Below are 19,693 nucleotides of genomic sequence, written 5' to 3' on the forward strand. Positions count from 1 at the left end.
ATATCTTGAATAACATAATACATATTAAAAAGCGTATGTTTCTTTCACCGAGGATGACAACAATAATGTAATGATAAAGATATGTCAGCATGTTTTACACAGTAACTAATGATAACCATTTAACCTGTTATCGGATTAGGGTTTGCATGGCAAGGGACATAAAGTATATTGACCCATGTGAGTGGCAGGTACCGACCCTATACTTTCTATCTCTACAATAGAATATGCAGAACCTCGCAGCAATAGAAGATGCAGAACCATGAAATCCATATGTTTTCCCTTCACAAAATGGGTTGTTCCGGATTTGATATGGCCGGCATGCCTCTTATTTCGGTAACCCGGAATTGCCTATAAGCAAATTGACATATTACCAATGGACTCTGTAACACTCCCAACCCGTACCCGACTCAAATATGAATTTAAGGTGTCACATTGACTATTCAAAACTTATAAAATCATGAAAATTCAAACTTTCATTAAAATAAAGTTAATAATTTACATGAGTATACTCAACATATTACAAAAACCGATCAGAACATATATAAGTGATAATTTGTCTACATGCCAACACCTTTGATACAACAAAATATATACTGTATACTTTACTTCTGATCTGATCTTCGAGTGGAGATATGTTATTTTGTTGAACCTATATCATATTCTCCTGCTTTTCAGTACCTACGTGTAAAACTCTTACACGCTAAGTCATATACTTAGTTAGGCATAAAAATATAATAATGCATTTCCTATAAATATGAACATGCAATCTAATTATTCAAATCCAATCATAATTATCATATCATTATCCAATCATGTCACATATGATTCGGTGTAAACATGTAACACCCCAACCAGTACCTGACCCGGATACGAGTATGAGATGTTACATTGACTTTTTAAAACAATATTCTTAACAAAATACAGATCAATTGGACTTATATTAAGAAAATATGATAATATATTGTTGAATTTTGTTCGTTATAACAATTTATTAAAAAAATATACGTTTTTATGAATAGTACTATACGGTATGAACAGTCCCGTGAACATTGATGAACAATAATGTGAACAATATCGAATGCTAAAATTTTTCCAGATTGTTGCAGGGGTATCGATACCCTGCTACAGTATTTTTCGGCAAAACATATAAAACTCATACAAATTTAAAACGTTCATCACTATACATTTACTATTTACATATATACGTTTAAAACATTCCAAAACTTGATCAGAGCACACATACTTAATTTAAAGACTTTGTTTACATGCCAACCTATTTATCACATAATAATACCTATTATTTAATCTACTTCTGATCTGACCTTCAAGTGGAGATATATTGTTCTGTTGAGCTTATAATGGATCTCTCTGCTTTTCGGTACCTACGTGTAAAACACTTACACGTTAAGTCATAGACTTAGTGAGGCATAATGATAATGCCAATGAAATATAATGAAAATGTCATAATGAAATGCAATATCATGAAATCATATATTCAATCTATGCAAATTGCATAACCATATATCTTACCCATAATCTGATAAAATTAACCATAATGAATTCATATAATAAGTTTAATAGCCCATGATACAATACTGATAACCTGAGGTATGTGAGTACTGTGAGGTTGTGTACTATGCTATCACCATAGCTCGTATAAATTTCCTCTAAGTGACATATGAAATCTGTGTCCAAAGGACCTATCAATATGTTCCTAAGAACATAGGTAACTGTCCATATGTCCCGAAATACATAGGTAATCTTGTCCATATATCCCGAAATACATAGGTAATCCTGTCCATATGTCCCGAAAGACATAAGTAATCATGTCCATATGTCCCGAAAGACATAGGTAATCTTGTCCATATGTCCCAAAAGACATAGGTAATCCTCGACTCTTGGCATGCCAACTATACCTATAGCTCTCATATCATATAACATGTTTCATATATTCAGGAAATCGTGTAAATCATGTCTCACACTACAAAAAATTTGTTAATTTTTGACGTTGAAAATATTGTCATTGAGACTTACATTTACGTCACTATTTGTATTTTGTGACATAAAATTCGACGTCATGGCGTTCGTCACCCTAGGTGTGTCACTAAATGTCTAGCGTGACGATGTATCTTTTTATCGTCACTTATTGTTAAACATTTAATGACGTTTTTGTATAACGTCACCTTATAATTTGTATTCAGTGACAACTAATTACGTCACTAAATGAAATAAAATTTTATCATTAATCATTCATATTGTCACTATAATATTAAATTTTTACTGTATAAACGACGAAGAAAAGATCGTTGTAATTCTTTGTTTAAATTTTAAAAAAATTAAAAAATAAAAACTTAAAATTACAATAAAAGTCTAAAATTTTATATAAATAAAAATAAAAATAATATTTTGATATATTACAATAAAGACCAAAACTTTTATAAATTACAAACAAATGCCAAACTTTTTATAAATTACAAAAAAATACCAAAACTTTTTATAAATTACAACAAATGCCAAAAAAATTAAAAATTACAACTAATTACAATTGTTTTTATAAATTACAACAAATTCCAATTGTTTTTATAAATTACAACAAATTCCAATTGTTTTTATAAATTACAATCAAAGAAAAAACTTCTAATAAATTACGACTTGAGAGGAATTTCTCGAACAAACTCTATCACTAGAACTGCTTCCAAACGAATATCAAACAATTCCAACATCATCTCGAATTCAAGATGGATCGGTTTGACAATACCACAATTTCCTTCCAGAACGGATTTGCAAATATTGGAACCATGGAAGATGAATTTACTTCATTCGTAGCACCAATAACAAGTTTACTTGAAGAAATACTCGGCAAGAGCAAGTATTGAACTCGAAAACTAGCATATACCGTCCCAGTAGATAAGATATGAGGAGACTTCTAGGTCAAATGCATCTGTGTTTTCCTTGTTTAACTTTTCCCAGACGAATAAGATCAAACTTCTTGTGCACATATCAATAGCAAAGTATGGGCCAATGTAGAAAGGTATTGCCATTTCCATGGGAATGATGTATCCACATTTCATACTCACCATATCCTTAATGAAGTTTATCAAGATGACTACAGCAAAAAACCCAAAACAAAGTGAGAAGCAAATTTTTGATAGAGCAGAGAAGCCCTAAACCCCAATAATGTCATGTTATAATAAACCCCCACTTATATCAATATAAAACTAAAGTTATTTTTTTAATTGTAAATTATGTGGTGCCATTTACTACATTGAATGGAATAATCACGTTTTCATCACATGCAATGAAAAACGATTGTTATATCCCAACTACAAAGCATTTTAATCCATGTTAACATGGTACAATTGAAACCAGTAGATGGCTTACCTTGTATATATCTAAATGGAACAATTGAACAATATGGAGTGAAGTAACTTCTCCGGTTAAGCTTTCAAGTCTTTCCCCCTTGTCAGCATCTAAAATCTGTAAAAAAGATTAACTTGATAAATCAATTGACTCAAGTACCCGCCAACAAAAAGATAATTTATGAAGTAACCATTCTCCCTTAAATGGATATAAAAGGCTTTCAATAATAAATACCTCCATTTCTTTGAATTCTTCTCCTCCAACTCCAACAATGAGGATCTACCGTAGGACATCCGATGCTTTTACCAAGAAATCTTTGGTTTCATGGATATCAATTACGACCCCATCCTAGAGCAACATTGACAACTGTAAGATACTGTGTAACAATTAGTAAACCTTTTCTAGAAAAAAATAAAAAACCAGTTAATTGTATGATTATATATATATATATGAACATATGTCCTTAAAAGACACATGTCCCCCAATAACGTGATGATTCAATTCCATGTTATGATCACTTAAACAATACAATATTAAACAGTATTAAACAATACCTATTAAGTATTACCCATTCAAAGAAACCAACATCAGACAAGAAGCTTGTTCAGACATGATCACTTAGATTTTCCCTAATGCTAATGTTTTTTTATGACGATACATCACTTGTTCAAATAGAAACACCAAATGATAAAATCAGTATCATAAGTGTAAAAGAAAAAACAAAGCATTGCAACAATTCTAGACACAATTGTCCACAACATTGTTGCTATCCCCGCAATGTCTTTTTGACCATCTTGATTCCCAAGTTTCTCATTTGGATAAGTGAAGGCGTAGTTATTCAGATTCCACAACGATTTGTCCATTGATGAACCATTGTAAACAGTTTTTCCATAAGAAAAAAATATCATATCAATTAAGTAATACCAGAATACAAGACAAAAACTTACAATAAGAAACCATACGGACGGAATATCAGAGCTCACCGGCGGGGACTTCAAATAAGATGATTGAATGACACGAGGATAGGCACTGATCACAATGTTATGGTGTTCACGATTGAACAAGGAGTGCTTGACTCGTGAACGGAGGCATGGTTCACCGGTGATGGCGCAAACGGCGAAGACCGAAAGGATGATGAAGTTTAGAATTTGGTTTATTCCTTTTCTACATAAAGGGTTGGTTAGGGTTAGATATATTTTATTTTATTTTATTTCCAATAATAAAATATGATTTTACCTTTAGCAATTTCAGAGAAATTGAACAATTACAGAGAACATTAATCCTAAATAAATATGAGTAAACTGCAACGTATGCCATTAAACAATTTAGGTTTAACTTTTTAGAATTTCAACTTTTTATTTTTTATATTTTAGTCTTTGAATTTCATATTTATCACAACCTTAATATTTTATTATAAAATTCAATTAAGTCCTAAATTATTATGACCGTTCATCTAACCCCAATTTTGATTGAATTATTATTATTTTAAGCCCAATTAAGCTATTTTTTTTCAAAATTTGAAATTTATTTAAAAAATGAAAAATTAAATATTATTATAATATTTAAAAATTTTAAAAATATTTTAAAAATAGAAAGAAATTTTAATTATTGTTATAAATTATAAAACATAATAAAAATTATGAAATATTATGTTCTTATTTTTAAAATTATTCAAATATTTAAAAATATATAAAACTATGTAGCATAGGTTTTCGAACGGGAGATATATGTACAACACTTCTTCTCCATGGAGATCTACGCCACTATATAACAGTTCTTTCGAGAAGAATCTATGACATCATAACACAACAATTCACCTCACAAGAGTAATTTTTAATAAAGTTTTAATATTATATATATTTTTTAATCGTCATATAAAAAACAAGAGATATGCAATGAGTGACAAATAATTATTTTTGTCATGTTAAACTTATTTTATGACAAAAATAAAATGTCACCTTTTATATCTTATAAAAGATGACAAATAAATTGTCACAGATAAAGTTTATTGGTGACAAATTTCTAACACCACTATTTCATATCGAATCGTCATAATAATAAATCGTCACTAATACTTTTATTCCTTTGGAGACGATTTTACAACGTCACCATTTTACCTAAACATCATTGAAATATTTCCCACCAAATTTTTTTGGAGGCAAATTTTGGCTCCAAACATATAGTGACGGAAATCAATGACTTTTTTAAAATTGTCATAAATGATATATCATTAATCATTAAATGCGACCAAAATTAAAAATCGTCACCTTTAAAGTATATTTTGTGACATTATACAAAATGTCATATAGAAATTTTGTCATAAATTGCTAAATTTGTTGTAGTGTCATAGTTTTTATTATTTCACAGATGTTCATGTAACTACTTATGTCATATTTTGTTCACAAATATTCACATATACTTTTTCTTCATATATCTCATGTCTTATTTCCTATCTTGTAATCATGTAAGCACATCACTTACTTCCCCATACTCATAGAGACACATGTTTCATTTTCATATTAACATTCGATGTTTTCATTTTAAGGGGTGCAGCGATACACTTCCTGTGCATCGATACACTGAATAATTTTTTGGAAATTTCCCTTTGATGTATCGATACATATCGAATGTGTACCGATACACTTTAGCCTAGAATTATATTTTGAGCACGAAAATCACTTCCTTTTAGCTCAATTATTCCATATTTCAACCTCATTCATATCCTTAACTTACATACACCTACTTAAAACAATTAATACTCCTTCAACACTTATCTAACTTCAAATTACAATCCTCTACATGGAATTCAATAATCATACTAAATTTTCCATGTAATCCAAACTTATTTCTAACACTTATACTTCTTACTCACACCTATGACAAGTCAAATTTAACTTCTAAATTCATTTATACATCTTTATTCAAAATTTCACTTATCCTCTTCTTATCTTTAATTCTTCATAACTTACAAATCTTTGAGTTTCTATGGCCTTTTTCATCTCCATCGTGTTTCCTAAGTCTTCCTTAACCAAAACAGTAATTAAATTTTAAGAATTAACCAAAAGAAATCAAATTCACCTTGGCTTGGGGCTTCACGTTGGAGAAGAGAAGAAGATGAAGATGAGAATCTGGAAACTCTCCTCCCCCAATTATGATTCACGTGGGTTTATAAAACACCCACCATAATTATTTAATTATTTAATCAATACCCCATGTTTAATGACCCATTTACCCTTTTACTATTCCTTTATTTATTAATTCATCCTAGACTAACATCTTTCAATTAATTCCTTCACTTTTCAATTTATCTAATCTGGTCATTGATTTTTTTAATTTCACACTTTGATCACTAACCCGATATTGAGGATGTTACAAAACAAAAATAACATAATAACATATAATAATGCAAACACTTTTGATATCTTTTATAGGCCCATGTACATTACTGAGAACTTAAGATATGCGAGTACATTGAAGTTGTGCGCATATACTGTCAACATAGCTCGTATAGGGTCCCACTAGGGGCATGTGAAATTTGTCTCGAAGGACTTCATGTATATGTCCCGAAGGACCTATGTAACCCTCGACTCTTGGTATGCCAACTATACCTATAGCTCTCATATCATATAACATGGGCATTATTATTATGCTTCATATGTTCATGTACTCATGTCATTTCTCTTATAATCACATATGTCTTCCCTTCTGTCACATATCACATGTACATATAACCATCAATCTCATATCATATAACATATGCTATTTGAGTATGTTTACATAAATCATATAGCATGTATCAAATCATATAAACATATATAACTTATGCATGCTTTTATAATGACCATAATATATGCATGTTCATAACTATTGGACCATGAAAACTAACATAGGAAATAGACTTATCACAAGTCTTATTTCCATTGAACTATACCTATAGTATGCACTCACCTTAGCCTCACAATCCTAACTCTGCGGTTGTTCCGGAACTTGCTTGTGTTTGATATCTATAATCATACATATTATATACATATTAGCATTCCAATTATCATGATTCGATTCTTAATTTCTTAGACCAAAAGAAAGGCTTAATTTCACTTTCTACTTGAAGTAGTATCGGTACCCCCTATAGGGTATCGATACTTCATTAGTTGTGGTATCAATACCAAGCCCATGTATCGATACCCATTTTGCATTCGAAATACTTGTTTCAAAAATTGGTACCGATATTAACCTTATGGTATCGGTACCCTTGGTATCGATACCCCATGAATGTCTTTGTCAAATTCAAGCTTATGGTATCGATATTGTTCGACCAGTATCGATACCCTAAACCAAAATTCACTATTTTACTCTTGAAGTATCGGTACTTGATTAAGTAGTACCGATACTCACAGCCCAGAAATCATTTTTAAACCCGAAATTCACTAATACTAATCTAAACCTTCCATTTTAAGCCCCTATCATGCCATTAAACTCAACTACCCTTACTCCAATCAACTTATATCCATATAAACCATCATTATCTTCAGAATTTCATCCTATATCTTGAAATCAAGAATTCTACCAATTTTCCAACATGTTCTAATTTCAATTCTAACACTTCATACTTCTTAATTTAGTTGATGACAAGTCAAATTTACTTCCAAATTCTACTTATCAACTCTTTTCCAAGATTTCATTTAGAAATTCCTTATCTTTAATTCCCTTAATTCTTCCATCTTATAGTTTTAAGATAACTTAAGCTTTTCTTAAGCTTAAGTATCATCTAAGGATCATAACCAAACTTGAATTCAATGAATAATCAACCCACAAGAAAACTCACCTTTGCTATGGTAGCTCAAGCCTGAAAGAAGAAGAGAGAATTTTCTGTAGAAATCTTTCATTTCTGCATATCTCCACGTGTATATATATCCTTACCATATCCCATTTTTAATTTATTTCTAGGTCAAATGACCATTTTTCCTTCCATTTATCCTTCTTTGCTATTTAGTCCTACGCAAAATTTTCATTATAAATCCTTAAACCATTCAATTTATCTACTTTAGCCAATAAATTCTGAAGTTTTACAATTTGGTCACTAACCTGGTGTTTGGGATATTACAGACTCCCTTATCAAACAAAGAACACGGAAACCCTGCGAAAGAGAATGCAAAACCACCACAACAACGTTTTGTTTTGAAGCTCCACCTTAACTCATGTCGCACACACTTCATCACCTTCCCAATAACGTTCATGGTTTATTTCTCTTCCTTTTTTATTTTGGGGGTGTGTGGTTTCCCTTCAATTTATTTACTTTTTTTGTTTGGTTCCCAAGAAAAAAAGAATGAAAATAAAATGTTTGTCATATTCGCGGCTAAGGGATGAAATGAGTGTTTTTTACTCACATCCCATTTTTCATTAATGAGTGTTTTTAGTTTTACCTTAGTGTATTTGGTCTCTTTTTTTGTTAAAAATTTTCTGGTATTAATCTTATCCTTATATTATTTTGTTGTTCATTGCTTGAATCTGTGAAATGATCTATTGTTAATTCATGCTGATATGTTGAATTTGTTTATATTTGCATTCTTGTGGTCTGGAAGGTAGCTTAATTGTTTTTTTTTTTTGCATTTTAAAAAAAAAGAGAAGTTCACTGAGTTACTTAGTTGTGCATCTACAATAAGTATTTTTCATTTGTGATGAGCTAGAGGAGGAGATAGTCCTGTCTTGTTGGGGTTGTTTTCGTCGCTCGGGTAACATAAATAGGCTTTGGGGTTGAGTGTTGTTTTCATTCTTAGGCTACTATGTATCTTGAAGATTAGTTTAGCTAATGTTGAACTTTTGCTTTTATATTATCTAAGTAGAAATCTGTTATATTCCTGAGCAAAAGGTTAATTGCACCCTTGAGGAAGTCTCGGAGAAGATTATTTTAAGTAGGCATGCTTTGGTTGGTTTGAAAATTCATTTTAATTTGTTCTTGTTTAAGGTGATAGCAACTTTGTGAATATTGATATTGATTGTAATGTGGGATTTGCCCAAGGTAGTTTACTGGCTAGATTGCTGGTGTGTTATTTATTTGTTATTTTTAGTTATTCGGGTTTTTGACAAGTGTTTTATGGGTAAAGAATTAGGCCCATAGATAATATTGTATCAGACATGGTTATTTTCTTAACTCTGTGTCATTTGATTCTGATCTATTGTAGGTTATGGACCAACAGACTGTAGATATTGCTCCTACTCGGGTATTTCTGGAAGAGCAGTGACTCTTTCCTCCTTGCTCTTCACATAGTCACCACAGAATTTGCACACAGGTGAAGATTATATCCTTAAAATGTAGTTCGATATGAATATATGTTGTATGCAGAACAGGTTCTAGTGGTCACAGGAGAAACCCTGACTTCTCGAGGCAAAGCCATGGGTTTCGAGAGAAGAACAGGCAGAATGAGGAGAGAGAGAATCTTGAAAATATAGATGAATCTGAAATGATATCTTCAAAAAAACGGGCCATTACTCTCCCTTTCTGGTTCCACGAAATTTCAAGCTGCTGCAACCCCAGGTCCAATAGAGAAGGAGATATTGGAGCTTTCTATGAAGGTCCAAGCTAAACTTCAAGAAAGAGCTGCAATTAAAGAAGATAAGAAAACTGAAGCCTCACAGGGGAAGGGAAAAGAGAGTGAAACAGTCGATTCTCTCCTTAAGCTATTGAGGAAGCACTCGGTTGAACAAGATAAGAAGAAAAACAACGATGACAACAACATACACTTGCATTTAGATGATCCAGAAGTGAATGGCTCTTCTAATGGAGATAAAAGCTCCAGTTTCTTTGGTTCAATTAAAATATTAATTGAGTTATTAAATATTAATAAAATAAATAAATAAATTTGAGTTATTAATAGATGTCATGTCAAAAAAAATTAATAAAATAAATTTGAGTTATTAAAATAAGAACAATTCTATAGTTTAATAATTAAATTAAAAAATTTAAACTTTAATGACTAAAATAAGAGTTAGAAGATAGTTGAATGATGAATAGTATAATTTATCAAAAAATTAAAAAAATATGTTTTTTAACGTGTCACATATCATGGTTATAGGGTTTCATGTCACTTTCTGTGACGGAAGTGGGTAAATCCGTTAACGAAAAAAAACACTATGTAGTTAATCGAGAATTTTTAAACTTTAAGAAAAATATAGTGGTTGACTAATGACTGCTGTTTAAAATTTGTATAGTTTATTAACAACTATACACCTCTAACTGTTTGAATTCGGATATTTTAAGGAGAATAAAATCAGACATTCCCTTCATTTGATATAGAACCCAATGTTTATCTGTTTCGAACAGGAAGAAAAGGCCATCATTGTTACAAACTTCGAACTCTAATTACAATGCTTATATGTTTCCAACACTACAAGTCAAGCCAAGAAATTTTTTCCAAATTTAATTTTGATTTATTCACTTCATAATTCATAAACTATGCAGACTAGAAAACAAGCCAGTTAAAAGAGAAAAACAAGGCAGTTTCAGTCAAATATTGCAGCAGGGAATTTTGGTTTTCTTCTTCCATGTATTTCCAGTTTTGACTCCAATGGCTATTACTGTGTGCAGGCAGCCAACAATCTTTCGCTTGCTTAGTTTTCTGGGAACAAACTGGAACAGTGTTTCATTTCCCGCTGGTACCAAGCAAGCCACTCGACAAAGTCGATTATTTTCTCACCCAATGTAGGGTAGGGTACAGCACATACTGGTACCAACTATTGTCGGATTCCTTCTTCATTTTAATTCCATCGTGTCAAATAACAGATATTTTAAAGGCCTCATTCTCAATCCCTCCAATTATTGGGACCCCATGCACCAAGATGGTCCCAATCATCATGCATGATTAAAAAAAAAAGTCAAAATAGAATTTAATATAAAGTCCGATAGGGTTTAGGAACAGGGAAAGGAAAGAAATGGTCCCATGTTTATTTAATTTATGGATACTGAAGGGTGGGCAGGCAGTAAATGTGCCTCCTGCCTGGAGTCATGGAAACTCTATTGTTGAAACCAGCTGGAATAGATGGGAAACAGATATCCTTTGGCAAAAAATGGACCCAATTGGGGCAAAGATGATTGGAAAAACTAGACAAATAATTTGATTAGCATGATTTTATATTAAAAAAAAATAAACTTATAAAATTTTTAAAGAGTAAAAACAAATAATTAATAAAAATATATAATATGATAATTTGAAATTTTCATGAACAATTATCTTCATTGTCTCTTTATCCATCCCTGATTTGATCATAAATTACTCATACACCCACAAATCTAAATGAACCGGAGAATGTTCAACATTTCCTACTTTCGCCAAATATAAGAATAATCAAGTTTAAAAGTTCAACAAAGACTGAAAGAAAATTGATTAAACACAAGTTACTTCAAACATCCTTGGAATAAAAGCTGTTCCCCCCCCCCCCCTTAAGTTTCCGTCCTTCTCTAGCTTAAATTATTAGCTACGGATTATGGAGAGGATCAAGGCAGAACTTACAAGGGTTGAGCCGAGCACATCGTCACAAAGGCTTGAACCATCGTGGAGCTTCTTATTCTCAGATATCGGACTGCTCCCTGAACTGCTATTCGAAAGTGATCCGAAAGGTGTTGTCTGAAACATGCCTGTTAGCAGAGGAGATCTTGAATGCGGACTGCCGGACCAACCTTCAGATATGAAGCTAAGCTGGGATGAGTTCTTGCAGCTACCCACATTGCTTGCGCTGTTGGTTATGACCTCCTAAAGGGCCTCCCATTGAACTTCCCCAAGATATCGGTATCCAGAAAGCTTGATTTTGCTTCGGTTCACCATGTCACTGCTCCTACCGTACCAAATTCGCGAGATAGACTAAGAGGCGAAAGGGCAAGCTTCTCTTGCAGGCGAGGACGAGGATGATGAGAACTCAGAAGATGTCATAGGATTAGACATAGAAAGTTTGGTCCAGTCCGATCTCAACTCCCCTGGCCAAGTAATAACGTCCTTGGGCCAGTCATCGATGAATCTGTGATGCAGATTTTGGTCTTGGGTTTCTTGATCAGTAGTGAAGTCTAGGAGATGACCATACTCTTTAGAATCCATGTTCAAGCTTCCATGCGTGAGATTAACGAGAGAATCAAAGGCGACATGTCCGAAATCTGATTGAGAGGATTCTGCAGACGGAGCACCTTGCTTCGTAATGGTAAATGTGGAGTTGTTGATTTCATGTTGGCGGTGGAAGACATCACAGACAACGCTCGTGGATCCTGTATCCTGCTGCACAAATATTCTTCGTTTAGAAAAACTTAAATACAGTAGAAATACGGAAACCGATCATAACGAACATGATTAAAAGATCAAAACATCAATTTTAATCACTAATATATCCAAATTACCAAAGTCGTATCAATGGAACGCAGAAGATGCAAGAAAAATGCTCCTGAAGGTGTTGTCAATGTCACCAAAGTAATGAGGAAACAATGGGGTCTACTTTAAAGAGAAAAGAAAAGAGCAGAACGTATCCCTACTCAAACTGTTCAAAGCAATACCATCTAAAAAATTACTAACCGAATTATACGAATGCAAGCAACTAAGCAATCTCGAATTAATGAACACAATTTTTACCTGTTAACAATTGTGTTTCGGAGAATGATTGGTAGCACCAGATTGCAAGTTCTTAAACCGCTGCTGCTGTGAGATTTTGAGGCAACTGGATGCACCTCCGCCAGTTATCAGCGATGCCGATAAAGGGGAAGACATCGGCACCACCTTTGGATTAGTGGTCCCAGAGGGGGCATGGCCAGTCTGGCCTTCCACAGGCTTTCTTGAACGATGGCGGCCCCTGTTATGTGCCTTTCACAATACTTTTGGTCGGCAACAGCGTCCCTAGAGCACCACCATTTCTTTCCATCTGTCCGGCGACACCTCCCCGGCTCAGGGTCAGCGCTGCCTGAGTACCCCAGATGGAAAGAGCCCCATCCCACTACACACACATATATATATGCTATAAACCAGAGAAAACGCACACACACAATGATCAATAATAAAGACGACCAAACAAAAAGGAAAAGGATTTAACATCAACCCCATTGTTACTTTTTAACCAAAATTACTTTTCAAATAAAGAGAAACAGAAAATTTTGAGATCACTGCAAAATCCAAAATTCCCTGTTACAAACAGCAAAGTAATTCAGGATATGAAATTATTATATACACCAAACAAGAACACCAGCAGGCACTTCAAAACTCAAATGGAGTAAAAAAAAAGTAACGTAATTTCAAAGAAACATACATGAATTTGGGGGCAAAGATCCAGCAGATGAGCTGGTGAAGCCATAAGGATAAAGTGTTTTCTTGAGAGGGATGATCAAATTGGAAGGCACTGCCACATTACAGTGATGTATTTGTAGATCAATGCTGATGTTTGCAACTCGGTCAACTGAGATGGAGTTATGGTCCTCTAGAAGCCTCATGCATGCTTGCATTAGAGCTTCCACAACCATAACCTGAAAGCACACAACATTGAGAAGTCTTAACTTTGCCTGAAACATCATTGAACATCCACATACCACAAACATTAACATATGATGCAAGCAAAAATCGTGAATTTCTAGTAAATAAAGACCCTTTTTTGCACAGAGTGCTGCCTAAATCTCATACCCCAAAACCTCATCATCCCAAAGAACCAATCTTTTTCGGTTACCTGGATTTCTAGCATATGTGGAGGGTGTATGGCGATAATAAGAAAAGCCACTGTTTAGTGCACTTATCTCCGAAAGTCACCATTTTTGTTGCTGAAAGGAGCTTCAGATTTGAGTGAGGAGAAGCTCAGATGCTATGCTGGCCACCAGAGTCAGCTGAGACCAAAGAATTAGATCTCAACAAAGGAGTGCCTTGATGCATGGCATTGTCTTGGGAGTTAACAACCATCAGTCTTTGCAACTTACACTGTTTAGTGCACTTATCTCCGAAAAGTCACCATTTTTGTTGCTGAAAGGAGCTTCAGATTTGAGTGAGGAGAAGCTCAGCATATGCTCTTGCTGGCCACCAGAGTCAGCTGAGACCAAAGAATTAGATCTCAACAAAGGAGTGCCTTGATGCAATGGCATTGTCTTGGGAGTTAACAAACCATCAGTTCTTTGCAACTTTGAACATTTCCAGTGATCTTCGGTTGACGCACAAGATCTGTCCTGCTTGGGAAACCCAGATCCAACCAGCTTAGGCTGAGTTTGAGATGTAGCATCCGATCCCGGAACCCCAAAATCCATTTTGGAGAAGGAACCAATCAAAACAGCCTGTAAAAAGCATGGGTTGATGATGACAAGGAAGAGCTGAGAGTTGAAGCTTTGAAGAAGGTCATGTATGTTTTTTTTCTTTCACTGTTTCATGGCTGAGTTTTAGTCATGTTTTGGGATTGAAAAGAAGAAATTGCAAATTTCTGAGGGGGAATGAACTGAAAAGAACAGAACAGACGAAGAGTAGAGTTCCAACAACCTACCACATCAGTGTAACCACATATCGGCCTTGCCCATGTTAGTACATATTCATTTACTTATCGGTTAATTGTTTTCTTCAAGAAAGATCAAAGTTGCAAAATTCTCCTTGACTTTAGAATTTTGTATTATATATTTTTTTGGATCCTTTTTAAGTTGAAGTTTTGATAATATCAACATTACACATTTCATATTAAATGTTTAATAAATATTTGAATTGAGTGTTCAATTCACCTGATGACAGGCCTTTTACTTAATGGGAGGTTTAAATTATAATTTTTGAACATTTTTTTTAGTTTAAAGTAGTTGTTTATGTTTTCAATATTAATCTTTTCAAATACATACCATGTAACGGTCATTAGAAAATGATTAAAAACTAATCAATCAATTAGTGTTTAACACGTGACCTAAATTTTATTTTTCTTTATTTTCAAAAAAGTAAAATTTATAAATTGTTTTAGAAAAATCTCATATATTTTTCACAAAACACTTAAATATCATAAAATCCTCAAATACACCTAAATCTCTACTCAATGTCCATTACCACCATCAACCGTCATCTTCGATGAACACCTATCCACCATCACGGAATCCACTATCAACCATCTCTTTAAATTACAACAGTTCAACTTCCATCAATGGAGTAGAAGGAAATAGAAGGAAAGAAGATGGATAAGGAAAAGAAAAGTGAAGATCTAAAGAAGAATTATTTGTTCCACAAATATGAAGCTCCTTTATTCCGTTTGAAGAATCTAAAGAAGAATTATTTGTTCCACAAATAGAAGCTCCTTTATTCCGTTTTATTAATTTTTTTGCCTCTCCATCGATACCATCCCATTACCGTCGAGACCTCTGTCTTTACCTCTCACAATGAGAAGCTTCCTCATGCTTCATTGAGATCAATCCCAGTGAACTCTTCACCTTCTTACGAGACATGATCTTAATGTGTCGAAAGTAATAGTCACCGACTCACGTTACAAGATCAAATTCATCGAAGTTTCTGCCACTTGTACGACAGATAATAGATAATTGACACCGGCATGAATCAAGACATAGATTTATATTTTTTTGTAGTTTCAAAGAATTATTTTTTTATAAGAAATAATATTTTAATTTTTATTTAAAAAATATAAACTGTGACTCATGTCAAACACCATTATTTTGTATGATCATTGCATTGGACCATTTAAAAATATATTGAAAAAGTGTACACCTCTAAATGAATATTCTTTAAACATATAAGTAATTGTGAGAAAGGTGCCATTGATGACATGGAATAAGAACGGCTGCGATCGAGTGTGCGAAAATGAAGGGCGTTTTTTTCGAAAATCACCGGTGACCGGTTGATTACCGATCTAACACCGGTCAGACTATATTTCCCGATCTAACACCCTTAGCAGTAAAAGCGCCCCTGCACTGTGCTATATGCTGATTTGGCGCCACGTGAGGTAAGGCGCGCCCCCTGAAGCGCGCCTTATGTTGACATTGATACATGTGTGTAAAGCGTGGCCCCTAGGCCGCGCCTTAACGCCAAGGGGTTATAGCGTGGGGCAGGGGCCGCGCCTTACCTTTAATTCTGATTTATATATAGCGCGGGGCAGGGGCCGCGCCATACCTTTAATTGATATAATTATATAAGGCGCGGTGCAGGTACCACGCCTTGTAACTTTTCCCGACTATAAATACCCTTCTCCGATTAGTTCCTGACATCTCTCATCTCAACTTATAAATTAATATCAATTCCGTCAACGAGTCAATAATTCTGACAATTTTCTCATATTTTATTCAGAAGTTCGTTCGATTTTTCTTTATAGGTAATTTTGTGATAATTTGTTATTATATTATTATTTATTATGATTATTTGAAAAAAATATTATACAATTTTGTCAATTAATTTCTGTTTTGTAAAAATTAGAAAGCGGGAATATACGTCGAAATAATTTTGCAGTACAGGTAATAATATAAAATTATATTATTTAAATTATTTACGTTTATGTGTAGAAATTTTATTCTGTTATATTTTCGTTCATATATTATTTATTTAATCAACATTGTTTCAGTTGTTTTTTTGCAGATATAATATTGTCGTACTTTTAAACTCAAAGAATGGCGCGACTTTTAGCTATTGTTTATATGATGGGAAAATTCGAGAAGATGAAACCGACATTGTTTTCGTATCAAATGAGTGTTTTAAATATCATTGAAGAGAACATACTCTTGAGGAGTTGATAACGAAGATTTCGAGGAAGATTCATGTTTGAAGTAGAGAAGAATGTTGTTGCAGTACATATTTCCAACATCATTGTTGCCATTAACTTATACAGCGTTCGAACTTTTGAACAATGATGATGTTGAAATGATGGTTGAAACTCAAAGTAATTATTCAACGCCGATATTGAGATGTATGCAAATTTTATTTAAGTGTGTGCCGTTCGGGTCATCATTAAGCTCCCACTATGGGTTGGCTGAACAAGTTGACACAGCCCGACGACATTATGTGTAATGATTTTTAATGCCATAATGGGGAGACATTCATCCGCAACTCCTTACAATATATACCGAGTGGGTCGACAAACAATCCGTATGGCAACATCGCGTCCAGTTCAAGGGGAATGTATTCATCGCAAATCCGTTTGACCTTAATATGGAGATGCCATCGACACAACCATCTGTGCAGTTTCCATTTGACACAATGGCTTCAAGCTCTAGAGGGAAGCATTCGACTGCGAGCTTTTTCGATCTCAATGTCGATATGCCTTATAGTTCAAGGGGAAATCGTGCAAGTAGTAGGTTATTCGACCTAAATGTGGAGCGCATGGAGGAACCATCATCTCCACCAGAAGAACCGCTTCGTGAGCCTGGTGCGGATGGTGCTGGAGACTGGACTATTCTTCATCACCCATAATCACCGCAATTCAACTCCGATGATGATGAAGTTCCAGGAAATGTGGCACAAACTGACCCTCCTGCACACATGTATGAAGCTAATTATGGTGCAATGTACGGGCCAGAATTTGTGGATATGCCTAATCTCGGTGACTATGGATATTACTCATCAATAAATATGGCGAGTTCTTTAGGCATGGAGTTTCAAGCAAAGAAGAAGCGATGATGGCTATAAAAAATTACAATATCCGTAATTATGTTCAGTCCAAAGTTAACCGATCCATGACCGAAAAATATGTATGCTATTGTGCCCGACGCGAAAATGGATGCAATTGGATGGTTCGCGTTTCGAAAAGGAAGAGGAAAATAACATATGGGAACTAACAGTATACAACGATCCTCACATATGTTGTGCTGGAGGGATCAACCAAGATCATCCCAACTTGGACTCTGAAGTGATATGCCAAGCCATCATGCCCATGGTAAAAGCAAGCTCTCATATAGTTGTTGATGTGTTGATTTCAGCTATACAATTGCTAGGGGTGTATTCGGTTCGGTTCGGTTCGGTTTTTTACCAAAAATTGAACCGAACCGAAATAAACGGTTTTTCAATATTTAAACCGAAACCGAATAGTTAAAAAACCGAAAAAACCAAAACCGGTTTTATCGGTTCGGTTCGGTTTTTTTAACGGTTCTGGTTTTTCGGTTTGATTCGGTTCGGTTTTTCGGTTTTTCAATGAAAAAATCACTTGAAACTATAAATTTTTTTACAAAAATTGCCTATTCGGTTCAATATGGAAAAAATGGGTTCCATATGGAAAACCCGAACCGAACCGAATCATAAAAATGAAGCCTTTAAACCGAACCAAAAACTGAACCGTTTAAAGCCAAACCGAACCGAACCGAACCGAACCGTTTTACTCGGTTCGTGTCGATTTTTCGGTTTTCTCGGTTTCGTTGCTCAGCCCTAACAATCGCAGTATGGCTACACTCTCTCCTATAAAAAAGCTTGGTTGGCAAAACAAAATGTCATTGTCAAACTTCATGGCGAATAGGATGCATCTTACAACGAACTTCCAGGCTGGTTTAGGCTGGTGCGGAGGTTGAATTCTGGGACAATTGTGGACTTCGAAACCTCTTATGCATACCACAATGATCGAGTTCTCCGCGATCGATGTCAATTCTACCGTGTTTTTTGGACTTACCCATAGTGCGTTAATACTGTCAAATACTGCAAGCTTGTGGTCCAGATCGACGAGACTTTCTTGTATGGAAAATACAAGCATGTTTTATTATTGGCAGTTGTCCAAGATGGCAATCACAACATTCTTCCAGTTGCTTTTGCTCTTGTTGAAGTAGAAAACACAGATTCTTGGGTTTTTTTCTCCGAAATTTATGTGCACATGTTATCACGAGGGAAAACATCTGTGTCATTTCAGATCGCGGAGCTGGGATCAAAGCAGCAATGAAGTCTTTGGGTCCAATGTGACAACTACCCTTTGTCCAACATAGGCATTGTCTCTGACACATTGCTACGAACTACCATGGAAGGTACAAGAAGAATGATGAGCGTTAATTAATTATGCGCATGGGTAAGTGAAACTGATGTAGTGTGTGTTTTCTTTTCGATCGTTTTAATTTTGCAAAGAAAGCAAGTTAGTAAGTTATACATTTTTTGATCAGGTTACGAACTACTTCCTCGAACGTTTGAATCAATGCTTCAAGATTTGCGGGCGAAGAACGAGGAAGGATACGATTACATCAGCCTCATCGATAAAGAAATGTGGACGAACGCATATGATGGTGGATATCGATATGGACACATGACGACCAACTTGGCAGAGGCAATCAATTTGACCTTAAAGGGTACACGTCACTTACCAGTAGCGGCTTTGGTAAAGACTATATATTTTCGTTTGGGGGCATTTTTTGCGAAGCTCGGGGGACAAGCTCAAACCTGGATGCAAGGCGGTC

General features: G+C 34.4%; 1 long non-coding RNA gene and 2 pseudogenes across 1 annotated transcript; 1 reads left to right on the forward strand and 2 right to left on the reverse strand.

Moving 5' to 3' along the window:
* Positions 1-3,390: 3,390 nt before the first annotated feature.
* LOC120212594 lies at positions 3,391-4,399 on the reverse strand. The gene is made up of 3 exons (XR_005524716.1): positions 4,308-4,399; positions 3,595-3,708; positions 3,391-3,477 (listed from the first exon to the last, which is right to left on the reverse strand). It is a non-coding gene; the product is annotated as an uncharacterized LOC120212594 (long non-coding RNA).
* A 5,052-nt stretch (positions 4,400-9,451) lies between these two features.
* Positions 9,452-11,472, forward strand: LOC120212431 (annotated as a pseudogene).
* Positions 11,473-11,793: 321 nt separating this feature from the next.
* On the reverse strand, positions 11,794-14,608 carry LOC120212432 (annotated as a pseudogene).
* Positions 14,609-19,693: the final 5,085 nt, after the last annotated feature.

The sequence above is a fragment of the Hibiscus syriacus genome, unplaced genomic scaffold, assembly GCF_006381635.1.
Source record: "Hibiscus syriacus cultivar Baekdansim isolate YM2019G1 unplaced genomic scaffold, ASM638163v2 tig00110013_pilon, whole genome shotgun sequence".
Lineage (NCBI taxonomy): Eukaryota > Viridiplantae > Streptophyta > Magnoliopsida > Malvales > Malvaceae > Hibiscus > Hibiscus syriacus.